Genomic DNA, 24,215 nt, shown 5'->3' with positions numbered 1-24,215 from the left:
GAGGGGAGGAGCGCGGCGCGGCGCGGCGCGGCGCGGCGCGCCCTGCCCTGTCCTGTCCTGTCCTGTCCTGTCCCGCGCTCATACACACGCGTGCACACGCACTGGGCTGGGCGAGGGGCGCGCTGAGACGGGCCGCGGCCCGCGCCAAGATATGCAAAGGAAAAATGCTATGAGCTCATCAGAGGGCTCTGGGAAAGCGCGGGGGGGACGTGTTTCTGGGAAGGGCTGCCTGCGCGCCCCCTCGGCAAGTGCCCGGGAGCCCCGCAGCCGCCCCTCACCCGCTGTCCTCAGGCATGAGGAGAGGGGACAGCTCCTCATCAAAATCTCCCTCTTAGTCTCTGCCATCTCTCTCCCTTTCTTTTTCAATCCCCCCTGTTTTGCTCCAGCCTGCCAGGCGGTTTCCCGTCCCCCCCCGAGGCAGGGGGCTCCTCAGCGCTGCAGCCTTTGGCAGGAAATGGGTGAGGGGGCGACGTTGTTGTTGTGAGGCGGTTCCCGGTGAGTCTGTGCAAAGGAATGGGGACTGAGAGGAGCTCCCTCACCCCTAGCGGGGTCCTGAGGATTTTTCCGTCTGACTTGTCACTCCCCAGTCTGTGGCAGGCTGGAATTTCTCCTCTCAGCGCAATGGATTCCAGTCATTCTCTGGACCCTTCCAGCCCTTCCCGGCTCAGGTGTCTGGAGTGCCTGGCAAGGCTGTTTCCAAAGAGATGTGCTGCCTTCTGTCGCTGCCCACGTGTAAAAAAAATGCCTCCTTTGCGGACTTCGAGTCCCCCCTTTGACTCTTGGGCGGAGGTCTGCAAAAAAAAAAAATGGGCTGCCCATCACAATGCCTTACTAAAATCGGAGACACCCCCCCCCTTTATGATTTTCAAATCTTGCAGTGGACACACATAGGGGATGCACGGGGGTGCATGTGCATCCCCTGAGAGCGCTGGTGCACCCTCTGATGGCCAGCGCTCCCCACTTAGGCAATGGGCAGGGGGGCAGGCAGGAGCAATGGTGCCCCCCTCCCCCCCAGCACTGGAGTCGATGGACATCCCTGGCCTTTCTGGGTGCACTACTGGCACTTTGGGTCGGCAGGTGCAACCAGCAGGGGGGACCCCCCTGGTTGGTGCGATTGGCTGTGACAGATCCCCTCCCCCGTTGGCACAATGGGCCGTTTGGGAGCCCCACCCCAGTCGCTGACTGGCCACTGTGGGGACAAGTGCCCCCCCGACTCAGGCAGCACCAGTCGCCCATGCTTACAGGAGGATTTTCATCTTTTATGCTTAGCCCTCCCACCCCCAGCTCCTACATAATTCGAACACTGCTTGTAATGAATATGTTTAATTAGTGTGGTGCGGGGGGGGGGGGGGAGTCCATGTCTTATCCCAGGGCAAACCTTAAAAAAGTCCACAGGATAAGGAATGCTACTACCAGTTTGTCCTGGGACATCTCTGAATGCTGGGATTGCATTGTTGAATCAATGGCAGAAAAGGGCAGTGTATTCAGCCACTCTCTGAACCCCTATTGGAAGGACGATATGGGTACATGCTAATCCTGAGACTTTCCTGTTTTGGAATAAACACAGGCAGAATTGATCCTGAGACAAACATACATCTGTTCCTAGCCCTGGTCTCTTCCTCTGGCACCGTGCAGTTCTTTGTTACAGACGACTTGGTTTGGATTGTTTTGGGCTCTTTTGTGGCCATGGTGCATAGATGGGAGCAGAAGTGATTGCTGTTTTCAGTAACATAATCTAGGGCTGGGCAAACAGGGCACCAGCCCTGGGCACCAATTTAGCGGGGGTATCAGCACTCTGCAACCCCGACTCTCCAGTCTCCAGTGCTCAGTGCAAACCCTGTCCACATCCTGCCACTCTCAGTCTACTCTCTGGTACTTGGCACACACACACACACACACACACACACACACACACACACACACTGTTTTCTGCCCAAGATGCTGAAACTGGTAGTTATGGCTCTGGTTTGTTTTTTGTTTTTTTCTGGACTAACATTTCATTACGTGTTCACTTGCAATTGCAGGAAACTGGACTTGGAGTGGGTGGTCATCTTCAGTTCTGTATGCCATTTTTAAGTAGAATGGTGGCAAAAACTATCCATTTATACTTGGTGTAATAATAATAAGTGGGATTTTTTTATTCACTTGGAAATTTTCCAGCTTTAAATCCCATACCACAACCACTTCCTACCTAACAGATATTTTTACCTTGAGAGTTCCAACTGCCTGAGTGGTCCTGAGATGATAAGCACTATACTAACATGGTAGGTTTTGCCAAGCTGAGCCTTCTGAGAAAGCACAGTAGGTAACTGTTCACTCTCCTTAGATGTAGCAGTTAAGGTCCTGTTAGCTAACTGCTCTCTCATTTATTTTATGGAGGGTTTTTCTTCAAATATTCAGACAGTTTAATTCAGTCCCCTAAGCCTTTTGCATTGTGGTTTCTTAATTTTATCATTCATCTTGGATCTTGACTGGAACAATCACTGACTAAGACTGAAGAAAATGGAAAGTCTAGAGAAGAAGGAAAATACAACACTGAAGAAAATGAGGTCTCTGTCTTTGTAATCTTCCTGTAAATCTTATTAGTGTTACGAATAGCAGGTTGTCTCCTAATGTGTGATATTAGAAAATGTTTCCACACTGGGATTCTGGCCACAGCATTATATGCTTTGCCTGATTAAGTAACTGTTTTTTTCATAAAGCTGAACAAAGCATAGGACAGGATTGCCCTACCAATTTATCAGTCTGTTATATTGTTTATCATTTTTTCCAAAGTACAATTTTGAATTTTCAGTGAATTTCAAGCTTGTGAGTCATAAAAGGCCCTGGCGACAATCCAAGAAACTAAAGTCCTCTGCTTCTAGTTGGGTCTCCACATTCAATTCACTCCCTGTCCACTCTGCAAACATTACCAACTATGCTTTAGAAACGACTAAAATCAGTAGTTTCTTTTGCCGATACCACTAAAAAATATACCACTGACCCTGAGCAAGAGGCAAAAGACTGTATGTACCATTATATATCTCCTAGCCATCCAGTTCCTTCAGCCCCCTAATTTAATTGTGGGAAAATGTTCTGAAATCTAGTGAACAAATAGGTATTCAATAGGGCTGTGCAAAAGTTCACTGGCAGTTTCGTTTCAATGCTGTTTCAACTTGTTTTGAGCTTGAAACAGCAAAATCAAAACAAAATAGAGAGCTTCGAAACAGCCTCGAAACAAAACAAGGCAAATCAAAATGTTTCAAAATTTTAGAAACGTTTTGAGTTTTGAAGCTCAAACTGGGTTTGCCCACAGGGAAACAGAAACTAAAGTAAGGAGAGGGAGGGGAAAGAGAGGGAGGGGGGAGGACTGCTCTCATTATTGACTGTAGCTGGCCAGTGACTGTCATCCTTTCCTGAGGTCCCTTCCAATCCCAGTGCTCGGGGGGGGGGGGAGGGATGGAAAAACTGCATAAAAGGTAGCACTGTTCGAACTGCCCTGCTTTCTGTCTTGGTGTCAGTTGAGTGAGGGTGCACTTTAACACACACACAGTGTCACCCACCCATGTCACAAGTTTTTCCTGTCAGCAGCTAGAGGTGCAGGGCCCCAGAACCCAGACTCCCCCTGCACCTATCTCCTCAACAGCTGGCAGGCTTCATGGCTGCAGCAGGGCCTAGCAGGCTTGCAGTTTTCACCCTGCTGTTCCCCAAGACAGACAGTCCCACAAGCACCCATGTCACTGTTAGATCCCAACTCCATGCAGTGCCCAACAACTAGGGAGATGATGATTCAATTGCTCATGGATCCTGTTACTCATTAGCCAGAGCAAGCAGGGAGGAAACACCAGCACACACCGCTCGCAACAGCTTTATTCAGAATGGAAACAGCTTCAGACTAGCTCCCAAGAAAACAACAAACCGGGGAGCTGCACTGAACATTAGTTCTTTTCACATTTTATACACCTTGGTTCATACATATTAACATTTACTCCACCTATGTGCCTCCTCGGGTTCCACCCATCTCCTCCCATCTCAAGCTCCACCTTGGTTTACGGTTTACTTCATTAGCATCGAATTGCCTATGCATTTCATTCATTTACATGCCTCTCTGCTAAGAGCGCGTGCGTAAGGCCATGAACTCAGGTACTCTTGGTCATTTGCTGATTTTTTCTTGTTCTCTGCTGACTCCAGCAGACTCTCCAAGGTCTGGCTTCTGTCTTATCTCCTGACGATAGCTGGTGAGCTGCATCTTGTTCTTTTTACACAAGGAATCATGTATCCTGCACATTATTCCACTGTTAAAGAAACTACTTGCCTAAACATTTGCAAGGTTATTTTCATTCATCATTCTGCCTTGTGGTCAGCAACTTTTCGTTGAGACACAGGTTAAAGCCTTGTTCCAGCTGCAGATCCAATGCTCCCCAATAATACAAATTATTGTCACCCTAACAGTCATGAGGTTTGCCTGTCAGAAGCCAGAGGTGCAGGGCCCCAGAACCCAGAAGCCCCTGCACCTATCTCCTTGAAAGCTGGCATGCTTTGTGGCCTCAGCAGGGGCTAGCAAGCCTGCAGCTTTCACCCTGCTGCGCCTTAACACACAGTGTCACCCATGTCACAAGTTTTGCTTGTCCAAAGCTTGAAGTGAACTTTTCCCCAAGCCCCTGCACCTATCTCCTTGAAACTTGGCAGGCTTCATGCTCTCAGAAGAGGCTAGTGTGCCTGCAGTTTTGACCCTGCTGTGGCTTAACACATACATGTGACATAAGTTTTTTGCTTTCAAGATTTTGAGGTGCAGTTTCCCTGAAACCCCTGCACCTATCTCTTTGAAACTTGGCAGACTTCATGCCCTCAGAAGGGGCTACCATTCCTGCAAGTTTCATCCAAATCAGGCTAGAAATGACAAAGTTAAAGGCTGTTTCAACCTTCCCCATTATAGCCTATGGCCAAAACGTTGAAACAGTGAAACTGTTTCAACAAAACAGAACAGCAGTTTTGAACTGAAATGAAATTCGAACAAAACGCTGTTCCATTGAAACGTCAAAACGCAAGTCGAAATGGAATGGTGCTGTTTCACACAGTCCTAGTATTCAATACAATGTCTTCACCAGCTTCATTTAAAAAATGTTATCTCTTTTACTGAGTTGAGACTCAGCTAATTATTCAGGCAAGTGCTTACCTTTATCCCATTTGAATCAATGGAACAATTCATGTGCTTGAGTCACTGCTGAACTGGAACTTGATTTGTGAGACACACACACTCTCACTCTCGCTCTCTCTCTCTCTCTCTCTCACACACACACACACACACACACAGAGCAAATTTCTTATAACAACTGAAGAATAACACTCTTCCCACCGCAAAAAACATGCCAACTACAAAGAGGCATATCTATAACTTATTCTGTCATATACTGAGGGGGGAAAAAAAGGATGATGCACTATACAGGGCTATCTAACTTGGTGGCCTGTGGGGTTAGTATGGGTTAATATGCTGCCTGCAGGCTCCCACCCGGCTGCCACCGCCCACCCTCCCACAGCAACAAAGGAAGGGGCCGGAGTGCTACAAGCACAGCAAAGGAGGAAGCCAGGCTGCCCGCATTGCATCTAGGTGATGTATGTGGCCAGGAGAGTGGGGACAGTGCATGCATGGGGGGGGGGAGAGGGACATGAAGGTACACGCAGAGGAGATGGGGGGCACTGGGCAGCCCATCTGGTGCATGCAGCTGGGAGAGGAGGGAGGCCTGGCTGCCTGTGCTGTGTGTGCAGAAAGTGGGAGCTGGGCAGTCCACACAGTGGGGGAGACCAGGGGCACTGCTCAGAAGTTGAATAGCCCTGCCCTAATACATGCAATTGGTAGAGTTTTGAGGGGTTCATCCGAAGCAGGTCAGTGAGAAGATTTCCATTTATTTCAGTGGGTTTTGGATCAGCCTTTATACATCTCATACTGATGTTGCAGGATAAAGCAAGATATCCTAATTTTAAGAACAGAAAAGAATTAATCAATATTCAATAAAATCAAATCTATTTTTATTTGTTTACAATAGATATGGTTGATGCCTTTGACCCTATCATTTCAATTGAGGCTGAAAAGCCTTTGATGCAGAATTGGGTGTACTTGGTAGCCATGTTGGTCTGAGACAAAAAGACATACAAAAAACTAGAACTCTTGGTTCCAAAATGATACCTTTTATTAGACCAACTGGAAAATGGCAAGAAAATTGACCTTTTCTGCAAGCTTTTGGGATCCAAGTCCCTTCATCAGGCTCTGGGAAAAGTGTAGATGGTACAAGATGGTAAAAAGTCTCCATGGGTAGGAAATAAACTTCATTTTTGCACAGAGAGAGATGAAGATGGAAGTCTGTCCCTCTGGGTCCATGAAAGTGTCTTTGTGAGTTGTGTTGAGTAGCTCTTTGATGTGTTGATTAGGTAGAAACATGGAAGATGCCGAATTTCAGCCAATTTTGGATTTTAAACTTCATTGCAAAACTACAAGGAAGCTTTTTTACTTCCCTGCCTCCCATCTGACACCTTCAGGGAAGGAATTCTACCTGATCAACACATCAAAGAGCTACTCAACACAGCTCACAAAGACACTTTCATGAACCCAGAGGGACAGACTTCCATCTTCAGCTACCTCTGTGCAAAAATGAAGTTTATTTCCTACCTATGGGGACTTTTTACCATCTTGTACCATCTACACTTTTCCCAGAGCCTGATGAAGGGACTTGGATCCCAAAAGCTTGCAGAAAAGGACAATTTTCTTGCCATTTTCCAGTTGGTCTAATAAAAGGTATCATTTTGGAACCAAGAGTTCTAGTTTTTTGTATGTCTTGATGCAGAATGGAATTTTTTAATATTGTTTAAACAATGTGTCACATTATTTATTATTTAAGCTTTATTTTAAAAAATTCAGCACTAGTCTCCATGTTAGTAGTGCACATACATTTCTTATAGACAAACTGTGGTACAGCATACTCATTTCTTTTTTTTATTTTATTCTTGTTCATTTTTAAATTGGAATACCTAGGTATAGGCATAAGAACTAAATTTAAGTAATATTGTACAATCCAAATCTGAAAGAAGATTCATTTTACATTTATAATATGTACTTTTTAGCTAATATTGTTTGGACAGCAACTCAGCTGTACCTTTTTGTTTCGTAAGTTTCTATAAGGACTGGCCTATATGTACTTTCCTATGTACTTTCTTAGATCAAAGATGACTTATTACATTTAAGCAAAATTACTTCACTCAGAATTTTCCCCATCTATTACAACTAATTTCTTCTGCTTACATAGCAAAGCAACAATAGCTGAAGCTAGAAGCTTCAAACTTGTCTTGTTTTATAAATCTTATTGAGGAATGGGCAGAATTTGTGTTTGTGGTTTTAAAGTTTCATATCTTTAAAACCAATAGTTGTATCATGCACTATTAGAATTTTGTAACATGTTCTGATGTACGTTTTATAGACAGCTCAAGTGTCCTCAGCTAAAGGTCTCATCTAAGGTTATGCTGCTTATACGGCATTATATTTATAGCAAAATTGCAGCAGTAGTGAATTATATTTCATATTTTCACTTTTTTCATTGTATAGACTTCTTCGAGAAGTAGGGCTGATAATGACCTAATTTTTCAACTGCACAATTGATTATAGACTAATCAAGGTCACAGACTCCAGCTGATATTAATGAGATACAGAACAGGCCTCATACAATTTTATAGATATTAGTCTTTCAGTTAAATTTTGCACCTCTATAAAGATCTGATTTTCAAGTTTTAATCAAATACCATAACTTCCTATTGTTATGCATATAGCCAAAAGTAAACATTTGATGTCAGATTCAAGTTATGGGTTTCTTGCCACTGAAATTACAAAAAATAGTTAATGGACTTTAACTATTTAAAATATATTTATTCACCAAGACTCTGCCCAGTGTGATTTAAAATTACATTGAGAAATAGTCTCCAGAAATCAAACCTTACCAATGAAATATCAGCTCACTACTCTCTTATGTTCATTTATCAGTGTGAAGAAATTGATTATCTTCACTTGTGTGAGACTCATGGATGAAGTCTTAATGCCACTGAAATCAGTGGAACTTTGCCAGGACAAGATTTCATATAAGACTGTAGTAACAGGAATGTTAAAATTGAAAACAGTGAAGTGCTTCTACCTTTTAGCCCCATAGGCTGAATGAATGGTGCAGAGCCATTCTGCAGGCTGGGTCAAGCCCAAGGCACTGACTCTCCTGTCTCTAGATACCTAGATTGGGCCCCTTGCCCCTATATGTATGCCCTATCATGCCCCAATCGGTCCTGTGCCATCTGTACCTAGTCCAGCATGTGGAGATAAGGATCTGTACCACCTCTGTCCAGCCCAGATACCTGAGATTGGGCTGCGCCACCACTGCCCAGCCCCTTGCACCTGGATTAGGCTCTGCACTGCTTCCATTGGACCCTGCGTGCCCAACAAAGCACACAGGACCATGGTATCCAGTCGATGGCGTTCCCTATAGTATGGAAATTTAGCAGGAGAGGCAATCACTGCCATTGTTCTCCCACCCACTAATTTTCAGATCTATGGGAAGCCCCTCAGGCCAGATAACATAATGCCACAGGCCAGATCTGGCCAGTGGGCCAGGGATTGAGCACCCCTGGTTTAAGAAAATTGGCATGTTGCCAAAACTGTATGTGGAAACTCACAGCACATGATCACATTGTATTTTACTAGCTTCCATTGATGAGCTTCCAGCTAACATCATATTAGCTACCATGGATTACAGACCTCTATACATTAATATCCTCCATGAGGACAAGATTACAAGATATTAAGAACATTATCCGTGACGAGAACACTGCTTCTGTTTCCATTTGCACTCTCTCACACAAGTATTTCAGATTTGGGGATTTCCTGTACCTATAAATGAATGGCACTGCAATGGGTCCCCATATGGATCCTCAAAATGCCAATATATTTATGACCAAACTTGAAGTCCTCTTTCTCCACAGCTACCCTCTTTATCCCACTGGTAGACCACAGGTACGCTGATCTTCAGCTGTGAACACACAGGAAGGAATCATTAGAGAATGTGCACCAGGATTTTAATAAGTTCTATCCCTCCATCATGTTTCTTTTCCATCTTGTGTATCAGCAAGAGTACTAAACATTCTGATGGCTAAATTATGCCTTCAGCTAACTTCTTTGGAACCCACCATCTTCGTATTATGTTTCTAATGACTCCTATGAAGCCCCACTATTAACTTTCCCTGAGTTTGCACAGATGTTACAGATGTGATCAAAATCTCTATGATTAGTGGTAATATAAATCACATCCTAACATGAATTCACAGAAATGGCAAGAAAGGAGGAAAAAAGTGCTTTTGCAAATTAAGCAAATATGGTCTAGAGATACAATGAACATAAACATTGATTTAGTGAATGCGCAAGTTTGGTACACTAAAGATGGAGGGGAAGCACCAGCATACATCATTCCAGCATCACTGTAACCAGGATATAAATTGCCCAGATTCTGTCTGCTGCTTTGCTTCCTCCTCAGGGGTACTCATATGACAGAAACATTAATATTGGAAGTCACAAAGTGTCATTACAACACCAGTTATGTTAAAGGTATAATTGGCAAGTCATATTCAAAAGCAAGCAAGGAAAGAACAGAACCAAATCAGATGAACTAACCTGTTGTGTGCCATGAATTTACATCTCTAGAAGAATGGAGAGACCTACCTGTGAAAAAAAGGCCCTTTTGTCTTGTATACACTGGAGCAGCAGTGTGTCTGGATAAGATGGAGCTGACAATGGCCCACTCACCTAAGTCTATAAGCATGCACCTGACTCAGAAATTCACCAGTGAGGTTGTTTCAGGCTTCTCCCCACTGCCCACTCCCAAGCCCTCTGTCTTCAGCGTAAGTGGGCTCAGCGTAGCCTGACTAATGAACTCCCAGATCTACAACACATCAGCAGACTTGAGTAAGCTAAGTATATTCAGACCTGTCCTCTCTAGAACTTGCCTCTCTAGCTCATAGATCAGCCTTTTGTGTTTATGGTGAACTATAGTTTGGGATTAGCCTGCAAGAGCCACATACCTACGCAAGGTTAATGGGAATCAAGCATCTAATACATGCAGACTCCAAAAATCTCAGCCACCACTTTTCTATGTCTAGCGCTGGTTACTAATTATTTCTCCAGTGCATGCATCTCTTCCCTTGCAATAGAACCTGTTGATCCTGGATTGGCCTTGGCCAGTATCTTTGGACCCACAGATAAGGCAAACATGGAAGACAATCGTCCTCGACAGTGAGGGATTGCCAATGGTGTATCGCCCCAAGAGGAACTGAAGCAATACGAACATAATATACATGCCCATACATCTTTGAACAATCTAACCTGCTTCTTTGTTGAGGTGAGGAAATGTTTTATATTAACAGAATTTTCTCTGTCTTTTAAGAATAACATTAACACTACTTATCTCAATAAAGAAGGTGTGTATGTCCAATCTCTAGGCACTAAGTGAAGTTCTTGAGTGGTTTCTTTCAAAAGCTATGTTGAATATGCTAACTGGTAATATGACCATTGATCCTCTTTTATGGAGTATTCATCTCTGAGATCTAAGCACAAGGTCTTATGGGCAACATGGAGAACTTGATAACTAGCTATAATGATGTTTGGGGAAAGCCACCTTTATTTATTTACCTTTCTTATGAACAGGTAGGGGGAGAGTTCTGAATCAAATAAAAGGCTATTCATTAATTGTGTATATTCTGATTCTGTGCGCCTGAATGATTTTGTTTTCTCACGCTATTTCCCTCCTATTGTTTCTTGCACACGCATGTTTTCTTATATAAATATAAGCTTTTCCAAACATGGACTATAACTCCTTATGCATGTTCATTATGATTTCATAATGAGGCACTGCTACTGACTGTTGCTTACAGCCATGACTGTAAAAGATTTACTGTATTTAAGATGAAGGGGATTCTCCTGGGCATAGAGCACATGAAAACGCCTTCCCCTGCCTGGCCAATCAGAAGTGCTGACACTGCTGCACGGCCAGGCAAGGGCTGAACTTCCACATGCTGTGCTCCCAGATGGAGCAACTTGAGCAGATCTGACAGTAAGGGGTGCAGGAGGGTGTGGGGAAAGAGGCAGAGTTAGGGAGGAAGGGGTGGAGACTGGGGAGAGTTTGAGGGGAAGAGGCAGAGACAAAGGAATGGGGGATGGGGCAGAATCTGTGGGGAGTTGGGGCTCAGAGGTTCAGGTTGCAGGGGGGCAGGAAGGCTGCAGGGGGAACAAGTGAGTGGAGCAGAGGGCAAGGGGGCCAGATGACCCTCCCCACAGCCACTGCTTTCCCTGCTGTCACAGTAAGGGAGGGGAATTCAAGACAACCCTCCAAAACTTAGATTCTGTACCTGGAAAATTATAACAAAAATATAAATTTTCCGTATATAGAATCTAATTACTGGGGGGTTATATTACATTCAGGGTAATATTATATTTGAGTAAATATGGTAATTTACACTGAAAACAAAATGTGTGTCCTATACTATTGTTTTCAACATAACTGTATAATACATCCAGCCACCTATTTTCATTATGGGCAACTGTTAGATTTCATTTTAGGTCTTCCGTTTGCTCCAATAAATAAAGGACTAATTGCAATTAAAATATTAAAGCAATGTAGGTAAGTTGAAAGGAATGTTTTATGAGGTAAATTAAAGGCACAGCAAGGTAATATATACAGTATTTCTACTAATTAAAGATAGCAGGAGGAAAATATATTTTTAAATTACCTGTTTGATTTTAATTGGCAGAGGTAAAAACTATTCTTCAATACTATTTCCTTTTCACAGTGACTATTGACAAACAGATACTTGGAGGACTCTCTGATGGATCAAAGTACAACCTTTTGGGAGTAAGCATGAACACTGTAATTGGATCTCAGGTCAGTTTTATTCTATTTAATTTCAAACCTATTAAACAAAAACAGTGAAAACACAGCAAATCACTTAACTGCTAAAGAGGTTTGCCACGAAAGAAGTCCTTAATATAGGTGCCATAATTTAAGTCATCTAGAGCCATGCAAAACCCCTCCTGCTGATAGGTGTATTATTTAACAAAGTAGACAATCAGCAATTCTCACCCAAGTGAATATCTCCTGGGGCTTTTCCTTTGGTCTAATTTTCACCATAATATTTTTCTGTCTCTACATTTGTTTGTGTAGAGAAATCTCCTGTATAGTATGAGTATAATAAATCTAACATTCCAAAGTATAGTAGTTAATAGATGGGCCAAAACCAAATTCTTAGATTTGTACAAATACACAGACACACACATAGTCAGAAACATAAATGTATAGTCCTAAACTTGGAAAAGTTTAGATCTCTGTTGAGATCCAAGTTTATAACAAGGAAACTCATCTCCAGTAGAATGTTTGAGATATATTTAACCATTAAATATATATTTAACTACTAGACTGAGAACAACTACCTGAAATTTCTTTTTTTCAAACATAATATGCTAGATTAATACCACGAGCCAAAGCGGTACAGGAAAATGTTCCAGCTTTTGCAGTATTCTGCTCTTAGCCCCCTGTGACTGGTGTGCAGGAACCAGGCTACAGAGGTGAAGCTAATTTCATTGGCATGATTCCCCTAAAAAGTCAATGGAAAAATGAGTAACTGAGTAAAAGAATCATTGACCTTTCAGCATTCTCTTACTTGCTTTCCTGCTTGGCCACTAAAGAGAGTGAGTCAAAGTTAGTAGTCACAATGGGAGCCCAGAGAAGTACAGCTGCTTCAGAATGGAGGCCAGAGAGGAAAGAAACTGTAGAAACAGAAAGCCTACATAAATCTTAACACTCACAATTTTCAGGGGTCAATTTTCTAGTTGAGATAGGAAGACAAAACTTAACCAGCATTTGGATCCTAAAGAAGTCCGCCTCCCCCCTCCCCCCCACAAAAGCAACCAAGATGGTTGGTCCAGTGTGTTTGGACTTAGACTCCTCATAAGAAGGTTGTAGGTTGCATTCATTCCTGGTATAACTCCCAAAGAAGTCAGCTGAGTTATACCAAGGTAAATTTGTCTTTGTAAATGTTAATTATTCCAGTAAAGCATATAATTTGATTCTAGTGACCTATTTACATGGAATGAAAATTCCTCAAGATCCTACGTTTGTCATATTTTGTTTTATAGCTGTGACTTTTTTACTTTGTATTAAAAGTGGAGGTTTTTTCAGCATTGAATGAAAACTACTTTTACAAAATTTGCTTCAATTAAGTTTCAATTCAACTATAATGAGTATTTGTTGGAACAATGCATTATTTAAAGTCAATGACTTATGAAAAGAAGGGGAGAAATCAGCTTGCTCGAAGTCACACCTTGTCCTCCCTCACCACAGTTAACTAAGTATTCAGTAAAGACTAAACAATGATTTCTATGAATATTGAGAGAACTCAAAGGATTGTATAGAAAATACTTTACTCGCAACTGATATGAGGACATCTCTGAGGAAGAACAAGGCACCTGTTTAAAAATGACATGACAGAACAGGTTTAGACAGGGAATGAATTAAATGCTTGTTCATTGAAACTGCTAGTAAAGGTTCTAAATTCACCACGTAGAATGGGACTGTACATGTCAAAATATGGATGGAAATTTGGATTTATAGATTCTTAATGTCAGAAGGAACCAAGGCAATCATCTAGTTCAGGGGTGCTTAACCTCCAGCATGCAGGTCAAATGTGGCCTGCAAAGCCATCTCATCAGGGCTGTGGGGATCACCATGAGTCTGGAAATTTGGCAGAGAGGGAGCAGTGGTCATTAATATGGCCACTCTGTCCCGCTGCCGAATTCCCCAAACCCCAAGCTTCACATGCACCCTATGGAACCAGTCCACACCCTCTCACCCCTGCCTCTGGATTGGGACTGGGCCACACCCTTCACTCTCATGGGACTGGGTGAAGCTCCTCTGCCCTGCAGGGCCATGTTAGGGCTGGCCTGCATCCTGCACTCCTGCACACAGCTGGATGGTACCCACCATGCCTGTCCCAGGCTCTGAATTGGGACCACCAACTAGATCCGGCCCATGGGGAGACCAGGTACTGCCCATCCAGCCCATCAAGCAAGAAGATTGGGCACCACTGATCTAGTCTGATCTGTACAACACAGGCCATGGAATTTCACCCCATAATTTCTGCATTGAGGTCATAATTACTAGTTGAGGCAAAATGTCTTTTTAGAAAGACCTGTAGTCTTGATTTAGAGAGGTCAAATGACAGAGAACATACCACATCCCACAGTAAGTTGTTGCAGTGTTTACTTACCCTTGATTTAAAAACTGTGTCTTGTTTCTAATCTGACTTTAAGACCCCTACCCTGAGAAAAACTATCTTCAGTGACAAGTAGTCATTAATTAAAGCACCTGCAGCAACAAAATACTCACCATGGGAGGACATTAAGTTAGATCCAAAATCTAAGGAGAACACTATTAACTGACCTCACATACTCACTTTTGTGCTTTGGCTGCAAACTCAGCGTTTAAGTCCCAAGCAACATTTAGGCGCTATGTTTTTGCCCAGAGAATTGCCGCGCTCCTATTAGAAACTACAGGCATGCAAGTGTTCATTCAATTTCTCCTGAGGAGAACATGCATAGACTGGGATTACCCTGGTCTGGGGAAGGCACAGAAAACAGGAGAGAGGGAGCAGCTGCAAGCTGAATATCTGCACTGCTCCCTCTCCCTTTCCAATGGTAGAATTTTATCAGAAATTTCCCAGACATTTCTGATGCCAAAAATGAATGCCTGTTCAAAGCCCCAGTGATCTCCTTAAAGTTTTTCTGATAGCTTGGGGTAATCCATTGGAATGTGTTTTATGTTACCTGGAGCAATCATGCAATTGCCCTAAACACATCTTTCATCTGGGGGAAGGGGAAACAATGCAGTATACTAAGAGCTTTGAATTCTGCTCTGGAATATAGGGAAGGCATTTTTACTTTTATTGTATTTTATTTTATTGTTTCTGAGTACTATTGTGACCAGATGCCCCAAAGGCAAAGCCCCCAAGGAGTATCTGACTGAAAGGGAAAAGAGTCACTTACTGATTCAGCACCATCGCTTCTTATAACGTTAGAGCATTCCGGGGTGTTTTTCTATCCAAAAACAAATCCAACCTGGCATCAGTTTCTGTCAGTTATAAAACAAGGCAGTAAGGCCCCAGGGGTGAGCAGGGAAGGGAAATGACGGGGTTTGTCATTTCTCTTCTTGTATGGTTTATGTCTTCTAAACACTAGGATGAGAACAAAGCTCATATAGGTTGGAAATGTTCAATTTTCTTAACCACTAGAAGTTAATGTTCAGGACAGAGGCTTATATTCACTGTTGCTAAAAAATCTGTCTCCTATCCTACTGAGGTAATATTCACATCACAAAGCAAAAACACATTTGGCAAAAGTGCCTGCTTGGTCAAAGGAAACCTTGATGCAAACCTGCTCACTTATGCATTCCCTTCACTCATGACTTTCTGGGAAGATTAAAACACAGCAGACACACTTAACACATCTGAAGAGAATAGCCAAACTAGTTAGCTTGACCACTGTTTTTATCCACTCCCATCCTCACCACTCCGTGTTTTCTAACTAGGTTTGTGCACCAGGAACATCCCTTAGTCTAACATACTTCTGTGCTCTCACCTCCTCCAGATTTTTTTCCTTAAAACATATTACTTCTAAGAGGCCTGGAAATGTAGAATTAACTCTCTTGGGGTATCTATACACATACTGCAACATGTTCTAAATAGAATGTGTCTAATTTGAATGCTCTGGCATCCTGCAATGTCACATGGATTCAGCATCCCACATTTCAAAAGGATGGCAGGGGTGCTTTAACTAAAATTCATCAAATGAGCTTTAGTTAAAGAACCCCACAGCCATTTTGAAACACAGGACAATGAATATATGTGACTCTGTGGCTTTTTAATTAGACCAGCTGTCCGGGAGCCATTATAAAGCCCCCTGCCCCTCCCCCACTACCACCCCAGAGCACATGTATCAACACCCTTGGTTGTTATATCCCACTGAACATCCTGGGATTACATTTTGTCTCCTTAGATCCTAACATACTTCAGACAGAAATTTGCCTCCACTTTTTTTCTGTAAAGGCCCTTGCCCACTGATAGCACAATATAAAAAGTAATAATTTTATTTATTAAAAAATAAATTGCTATTAATAATAGTTCTTAAATAACTATTTAAAATTTGTTTGGTCTTCTGCAATACTTAAGTCAGTAACCAGAGGCTAAAAATGATTGTGTAATTGTTCTTGCAACATAAAAACATTGTTGTACAATAAAAAATGTTAGATATCTCACCTACGGCATTTATTATATAACCAGCAGGTATTGTAAAGCAACAATATTCTTGAGAAAAGAAAGCTAAGTCCACTTGAACTCTTGAAAGCACTCTGATCACTGAGGTTGAACCATAATATCTAGTGGACAGTTTTATCATCATCATTGACAATCCCTTGCAGCCAGGGATGATTGTCTTCCATGATTGTCTTATCTGTAGGTCCAAAAATGGCCAACAAAGCCAACCCGGGATCAACTGGCTCTATGGTAACTCAGGCATGTGTTTTCTTTGGGGTGAACAGCTCTGGAATCCTGATTTGGTCTACAACACACTGTTTCTGCCACTCCTGCTTTTCCGTCTCCTACTTTTCTGTTGTCATGAGGTATTGCAACAAACTCTTCTCCATTTGGGGTGGTCCTGGGTGATAGCCTCCCACAAGTTGATGTCAATATTTCATTTTTTCAAGTTGACCTTGAGAAAATCTTAAAGAGCTTTCTCTGCCTTCCTCTTGAGTATACACCTTGATTGAGCTGGGAGAATAAAACTTACTTCAGAAGTATGGAGCAGACATCCAGATGACTTGGCCAGCCCAGCAAAGTTGATGTCAAATGATCATTGTCTCAATGCTTGTGATATGTGATTGTGAGACGACGCTAACATTGGTACATTTGTCTTCCCACTAGATTTGAGGGATCTTTTGCAGGCAGCATTGATGGTATTTCTCCAGCAACTTGAGTTGTCTCCTGTATGTTGTCCGCATCTCGGCTCCATACAGTAAGACAAAGATCATGACTGCTTGATAAACTATGAGCTTGTTTCAAATTTGATGTCACAATCCTCAAACATGCATTTCCTCAGGCATCCAAAGGCTGTACTTGCACATTTGAGGTGATATGGGATTTCTTTGTGATGTCAGCCTTCTATGAGAGATGTTGCTGAAGTACAGAAAGTACTCAATATTCTCCAGAGTCGCACTGTAAATCTGAATTACTGGAACTGGGGTCTGCTCATTAAGAGCTTGTTCATGAAGACCTTAGTCTCCTGAATTTTAAGCATCAGTCCCATTTTTTTGTGTGCCTCAGTAAAGATGTCAGTGATTTCCTGAAAGTCTGCTTTCAAGTAAACACACACTACAGTGTGTACAGTATCATCAGCATACGGGAGCTTGATGACTGAAGTCAGGGTAGTCTTGGTTTTGGTTCAGAGTCGGCTGAGATTAAACAGCTTATCATCCATTCTATGTTTTAGCTCCGCTCTGACTGGAAGTTTGTTCGTGGTAAGATGTAGCATCATAGTAATGAATATCAAGAAGAATGTTGAAGTGATGATGCAGCTTTGCATAACCTGTGTCTTAGCTGCAAAGGGATCCATTACTGAGTACCACCACTGGCATGCTGTCATGGAACAGGCAAACATATTTCAGTGATGAATTTCAGTGGGCATCCATACTTCAGGAGGATCCTCCACAGCACTTCTTTGTTGTCAGAGTCAAAGGCTTTTGTGAGATCAAAAAAGGCCATGTAGAGGGATTTATGTTGTTTCTGGCATTTTTCCTGCAGCTGGCAAACAGTGAGGATCATCTTGGTTTTGCCTTTTGATGCCCTAAACACTGAGATTCTGGGAGAAGCTCTTCAGCAAGCAGAAGGAGATGTTTCAGAAGGGCTCATGAAACAATCTTTCCTCTGGTGGACAGCAAGTTCATCCCTCTGTAGTTTCCATAGTCAAACTTATATCCTTTCTTGAAGATTGTCATGATTCTGATGGCACCCTTGAGGTCATCTGGGATTTCTTCATCATTCCAAATCCTTAAGATGAAGGCATGGAGCTGTGATGTGAGCTCCTTTTTGCCATGCTTGAAGATTTTGGCAGCAATTCCATCTGCTCCAGATGACTTGTCATTCTTCATCTGATTGATGGCTTTCCTCATGTTGTCAAGGGTTGGAGGGAATCCAAGATCATCTCTGACTGTGTTGTGGGATGGAATAGAGAATATACTCATCAATAACTGTCTCGACTGAGAAGGCCTTCAAAATGCTCCTTTCAGGGGGCATTGATGTCTCCCCTTTCCTTGATAAAGTCTCCTCCATCCTTAGGTCTCAAGGGGGTTGGTCCCTGAATACTCAGGCCATAGATAGTTTTGGTGGGACTAAAAAAACTGAGCATATCATGGATGTCAGCAAGATATTGAATCTCCTTTGCCTTGTCTTCCCACCATCTGATTCTTCATATCATAGATCCTCCTTTGAACCTCTGCCTTGGCTTGCTGGTGATTCAGTTTCTTTTCGTTGGGGTTGATCTCATTCTGCAAAGTACAAAAGGCCTTGCAATTATAATTGACCAACTCTTGGATCTCCCAGTCATTCTCTTCAAACTAGTCTTGATGTTTCCTGGTACAGAATCCAAGTGTCTCTTCACAGACACTGATGATGGTGAACTTGAAGGCACCCCCAGCACTGCTAACATTCTCCTGTTGTTATTGATTGGAATTTGCCAGTTTTTCATTCCAGCACTGGTGGAAGAGGTCTCACCAGATTGGGCCCTTGAGTCATCTGATGTTGAACTTCCATCAGTATTGCTTCTGCTTCAGCTGTTATTTGGGAGGCAGTTTGAACAACATAACTGAGTGGATGAGTCAGTGATCAGTCCAGTAATCGTCAGCTCCTAGCATAGCTTGAATGATGTTGACATTTTTGCAGTCCTGGGCACAAACAATGATGTAGTCAATCAAGTGCCAGTGCTTAGATTGCAGGTTTTGCCATGATGTCTTGTGTCTGTTTTTCTACTGGAACAAGGGGTTGGTGATGGTGAGTCCATGTTCCATGCATTTGGTCAAGAGGAGGATGCCATTGGAGTTGACCTTTCCCACTCCTTTCTTGCAGATGGTTCCATTCCAGAGGTTCAAATCCCTTCTGACTCTGGCATTGAAATTGCCAAACAGGATAAGTCTGTCTCCCTTCAAAACATCAGAGAGGACTTGGTCAAAGTTGGCAGAGAGGAGTTAGTCAAAGTTGGCATAGAATTCCGCCTTGGTTTCATCAGAGGTATCAAGGCAGTGGTGGTGACAATAGTATATTGGGTCCCTGCCAGTTAAAGGCAGAGAGTCATGAGGCATTTGGTAAGTCCAGTAGGGAATTTGTTGAGTTGGTTTATGAGTTCATTCTTAATGGCAAAGCCAATTCCATGAAGTTGGTGCTCTCCATCCTGTATACCCTTCCAGAAGAGGGTATAGCCAGCCACCTCCTTGTTCTTTGAGCTGCCCATCGCCTGCTGCCCGGGTGTTGCTTAGTTCTGAGTTCTTAAGCCACGAATGCAGTGCGGCACCCTGGACATTCACCATTAATGGGCAGTCTATCACTAGAGTAAGCCATTAGGCTAGTTAGGTATTTCAGACAATATGTATTTGCTTACCGCTATAGATACAGAAATTATTCTGAGGTCCTCACAAGGGCTTTAGATTTTTTTGTGTATAAAATGTTAAACCAGTACCTTTAGGACAAAATCAGAATCCAACAAATACCCCCAGACCATGAAAAAATGTCAGGAAATAAAATATAAATACGCAGTTTTTCCCAATACACAGGATCATTTATGAAATATATTTCCATTCCAGCCATAAAAAGCTCCTCAAAGTCTAATGTGAGTTATGAATTTAAACCTCTGTACTTGTTTACACCTGAAGATAATGATGCACTCATTCCATTGCTTTTGGGAAAGGTTATTTTTGCTTCCAGCAAAGCAACCTTCCCTTTTTTATGTATTACAAGGTCTTTGAAATTAGAAGTTACCCTGTCTCTCTAAAGGGAGTTTCCTCTTAAAAGAAAACAAAGAAAATTATATGCCTGAATCTGGTAGGACAATTTATTGTTGTTTATGTCTGCAGTAGACCTAAAAGCAACACAAATGGTACTGAGCTTCCTTTTCTGGGTAAAAACCTAACAAATACTGTCCTAATTTTGTTAATGGACAGATTGTTTTTTCTCCTAAGTTCACTCAAAGGTGAACTCTCTGAGAGAGAGCCCTTGGTGCAGTAAACACAGTATTTTTAAAGTGCATACATGAGTCAGAGAAAGTGTGTTTGTGTAGGAGTGGTGTGAGAGCAGTCCTTAAAACAGAAGATCTTTGCAACTGTTCTCCTACTTCTAAAGCAGGTTTTTAAACATACAACTTTCTGTGGAATTAATTCTGGGAATCTGTCCAGTTAACTACATTCTTTTATCCAGCCCAAAAGGAAGCTTATGAACAGCAAGTTGTAATTTTTTTTATGTTTGCAGAATTCATCTGAATACCTTTGCTTTCCCATACATGTATTTTTGAGAGAACTGAGATCTGTCACGTATCATGTGGCAATATGCACTCTCAGACTCACAGCTTGTTGGGAACATCACGATGAGGATAAGGTAAATAAATACTGATCTTTGATTAAAAAGACAATCATCATATCATTTCAGTAACTTGGGTCTTACAGTCATCAACATTATATGTGCTCATTGCCCTCTTCTGGTCTTAGCTGGTAATATTAAAATATGTCATTTTGAAATACGTGAATTAGGTCTCCTAAGAACATTATTCATATCTTTGACAGACTTTCCATTGCCCAGTCTTGGTTACTTGCTGAACAAATTTTTCAGGCAGTTAGTCCATGGTACCTGGTAACCATAGAAAAGGTATATGCCTAATCTCTCTCATGGTCCTTGAAACACAAGATCCAGTGCTGCCTGGATGAGAGAAAAATATCAGTCTTGCGTGAGGTTATCACCACAATTACCAAAAAACAGAGAAGCCAGCCTGCTAAAAACCCTCATGCTGATGCTTTCCAGGAATTGTTTGGCTACATTAATTTTGACTGAGACTTAGAACTAGGTTTTATTCATACACATACACAGTTTTATATTATGTAAGGATGTTTTAAAAGGCTTCTGATAGCTCTCTTTAGGGGGAAGAAAATGCTGGCTCTGGTATCACAACCCAGTGACACTCTTCAGTGCAAGGGTAGAAGGTAGAGAGGCCCATTGGACTCAGCACAATAGGAGTGTGCAACTGTTGCCATGAGGCTAACACAATAGAGTGAAAATTGTCTTCAGTTGACATCTGAAAGCATCATACTTAAGATCTGACACTCATACAAACATATGCACATGTACTGTGGCCATGACTCCTTGCCCAATATTAGTCCCCACTTCCCTTTTCATCTGCACAGTTTTCTGAGTAGCTACAATGTATTTTCATTTTGTGCCTGTTCCACAAATGCACCAATTGACATGTGCTGTACCTAGAAGTAACTTTGGGCATGAACAGGATCCTTTTAACAAGTCAGGCCTTTTTCCTTAGGGTCTGATTTTTGAAGGAAGAGAGAAGGTACTATTGTCTACTGCAACAAGTTCTATTCAGTGCTTAGTTTCAAGTTGCCTTTGTTCCCTAAATACCTCATTACAGCATATTTCTGCTCAAAAACCTGAAGCAAGGAGCAATTTTTTGTATCTCCATTAATTACTATCTGATTCTCCCATGTTAGTGTAGCCCCCACCCCTAAGTTGCAAAGGGTTAAGTAGAGAGGGATGGGGCCACTCCACGCCCAGGAAAACCAGACCCAGGGAATCTGGTTGCCATGAGCCAATAGGAGAGGGACTGGGTGGGGCTACAAAAAGCCTAGGAAAATGAAAAACAGGGGACAGTAGGTTGAACTGCAATCCCCTGGCTGCTTTGAGGGCTAGCAGGAAGGGAAATGGGAAAGAGGAGCAGCAATTTGGGGGGCATTTTGCCCAGAGTCAGTTAGGTTGGAGCAGGGGACAGGCCTTGCTACTTGAACCATTGAAAGAGCTGCAGGGAGATTGTGGAGGAGCCTGGTCTGAGTGCACCTGGGAGAAGAATTGACTTCCCCACAAAGGAGATCCCAGCAGGACCCAAGCAAGTAGTACTGAAAAGGCTGCAGAAGTTAGTGTAGTGTGATTGTAGGGCAGAAGAAGTCCTTGTGCCATCTGGAGCAGCTTGGGTTGTGCACAGGGTGAAGACTCTTACCCAGGAGGGTGAAACTGTTTAGAATCGGGGTTTTAAGTTGCCCTGTTAAAAGGAGTAATTGTGTTAACAGGTTTCCATGTTGGATTACAGCTTGCTGTTTGGATACTTGTGTGTGTAAATAAATCAAACTTGTTTGTACCCTCCTGTTAAACTTAGGTACTCTTAGGAGAAACTGGGTCACCACTGCCACACACCCATACCCTCTTGTGAGATGGGTTACATTAGAATAAATGAGTGCATTTCAGTCATTTCTTTTCCTATTCTCCTGGAATGGTTGCCCATGTTTGTAAATTCAGCAGAAATCAAGTTGAAGCTGTTTTGGCAGACTACTTACATTCTCCATTGCTGGTTACATACCCAAATCCAGCTCTACAATGCAAGTACCCTTACCTGGAGGTAGATATATTAGAAGGCAGGGTAGATTTGCATCTTATAGACTAACCAAAGTAAATTATCTGTCTATCTGTCTGTACAAGCTAGCGATCTACCGAATTTGCTATGTGATTTTTGCAGAAACCACAAAATTGGTAGGTCTCTAGAAAAGAGCCTGGTCCCTGTGAAAAAGCACAGGGACTGCAAAACTGCACAAAGTCAACTGCAAGTGGGGTAGGGCAGAGAGGAAGGGAAAGAGTGCTGCAAAAACAGAAAAGGGCAGAAAACCATGGCATTCTGAAGCACAAGGGGAAGGAAAGGGAAGGAGATTTTCGTGGTGGATCTGTCAATTTCCAGGGAGGAGTGGGACTTCTGGGGCCCCTTGGCCAAGCAGAAGTATTTGGGGGGGGGTGGGGAGGGGGGAGGACACTGCCACACACCACCATGAACATGGCAACTGGCGTCATGCTTGGACTGTGAAACTAGGGGGCAGCCGCCCCAAATTCAGGAGGTCCTAGTCTATTGCTATCTGTCTGTCTATGTCTATAGCTATCTGTGTGTGTGTGTGTGTGTGTGTGTGTGTGTGGGAGAGAGAGAGCACAAGTTTTCATGGGCTGAAGCTGTCTTCATCAGATGCCTTATTAGCATATTATCACTCTGTTTGAATTGAGTGCCTCTAATAATGACTGATGGACTAGATCTGTGCCCCTCCATCGTCTTCCCCTACCCCAACATACCCCATGCAACTTCCTTCCAGTGATTTCAGCTCTGGCTCTGGAAGCACAGAGAGCAGAGCAGCAGCAGTGCAGGCACAGCACCTGGAGGTTTGCAGATGCTGGGGGAGATATAAAGGTCATATAATTTTCTTCTAAAGTACACCTTCTCAGAGTCTATAGATAACTCTGGTATTTCATAGTAGATTTATCTATGACTTGGTGTCTGGCCTTCATATGTCTGCTCTTGCAGCATACTCTAAAACAGGGGCTGGCAATTAGTTTGGGCAGAGGACCGCTTACTGAGTTTTGGCAAGCCATTGAGGGCCGCATGACAGGCAGCCCAGGGCAGGTTAATATTAATTTTCTAAATTTTTTAGGGGTCCCGCAGGCCGGATAGAATGGCCTGGCGGGCCGCATCCAGCCCCAGGGCCACATTTTGCCCACCCTGCCTCTAAAATCTATCAGCAAGAGGTGAGCTCTTCCGAGGAGGTAGCCTGATATCAAGTGCTTGAATCCAAGATAGAAAGGCAGAGGTCGTTTTGGTAAGTTATGGATCTTTATTCCTACTCAAATATCAGAGGGAAGTGGGGGGGTAGGAAAAGAGGGTCTAAAACAGATTGGCCCGTAAATCAAGCTGAGGTTAGGCTAAGATTTGCTTTAGTTGATGCTCATGGGAAACCCTAGAAATGGGATGAATTTGGATGATCTAATATGTTTATATTCTGTTCAGAAGAAATTGAGCACTCCAGTTCCTTATTATTCTTTTATCCATG

At 42.7% G+C, this 24,215-nt stretch overlaps 1 long non-coding RNA gene across 2 annotated transcripts in view; it reads left to right on the top strand.

Moving 5' to 3' along the window:
- Positions 1 to 22: 22 nt before the first annotated feature.
- The window catches only part of LOC132249553 (uncharacterized), a 36,242-nt gene continuing 12,049 nt past the window's right edge, over positions 23 to 24,215 (top strand). Inside the window, exons 1-5 of one of the 2 annotated variants that reach the window (XR_009461042.1) lie at positions 23 to 495; positions 10,210 to 10,397; positions 11,845 to 11,936; positions 20,611 to 20,736; positions 23,820 to 23,984. This is a non-coding gene — a long non-coding RNA (uncharacterized LOC132249553). The remainder of the gene's footprint in view (positions 496 to 10,209; positions 10,398 to 11,844; positions 11,937 to 20,610; positions 20,737 to 23,819; positions 23,985 to 24,215) is intronic. The other variant, XR_009461043.1, reaches the window with a different exon arrangement.

Source organism: Alligator mississippiensis, chromosome 3 (genome assembly GCF_030867095.1).
Source record: "Alligator mississippiensis isolate rAllMis1 chromosome 3, rAllMis1, whole genome shotgun sequence".
NCBI lineage: Eukaryota > Metazoa > Chordata > Crocodylia > Alligatoridae > Alligator > Alligator mississippiensis.
This window is presented reverse-complemented; position numbering and strand designations above follow the sequence as displayed.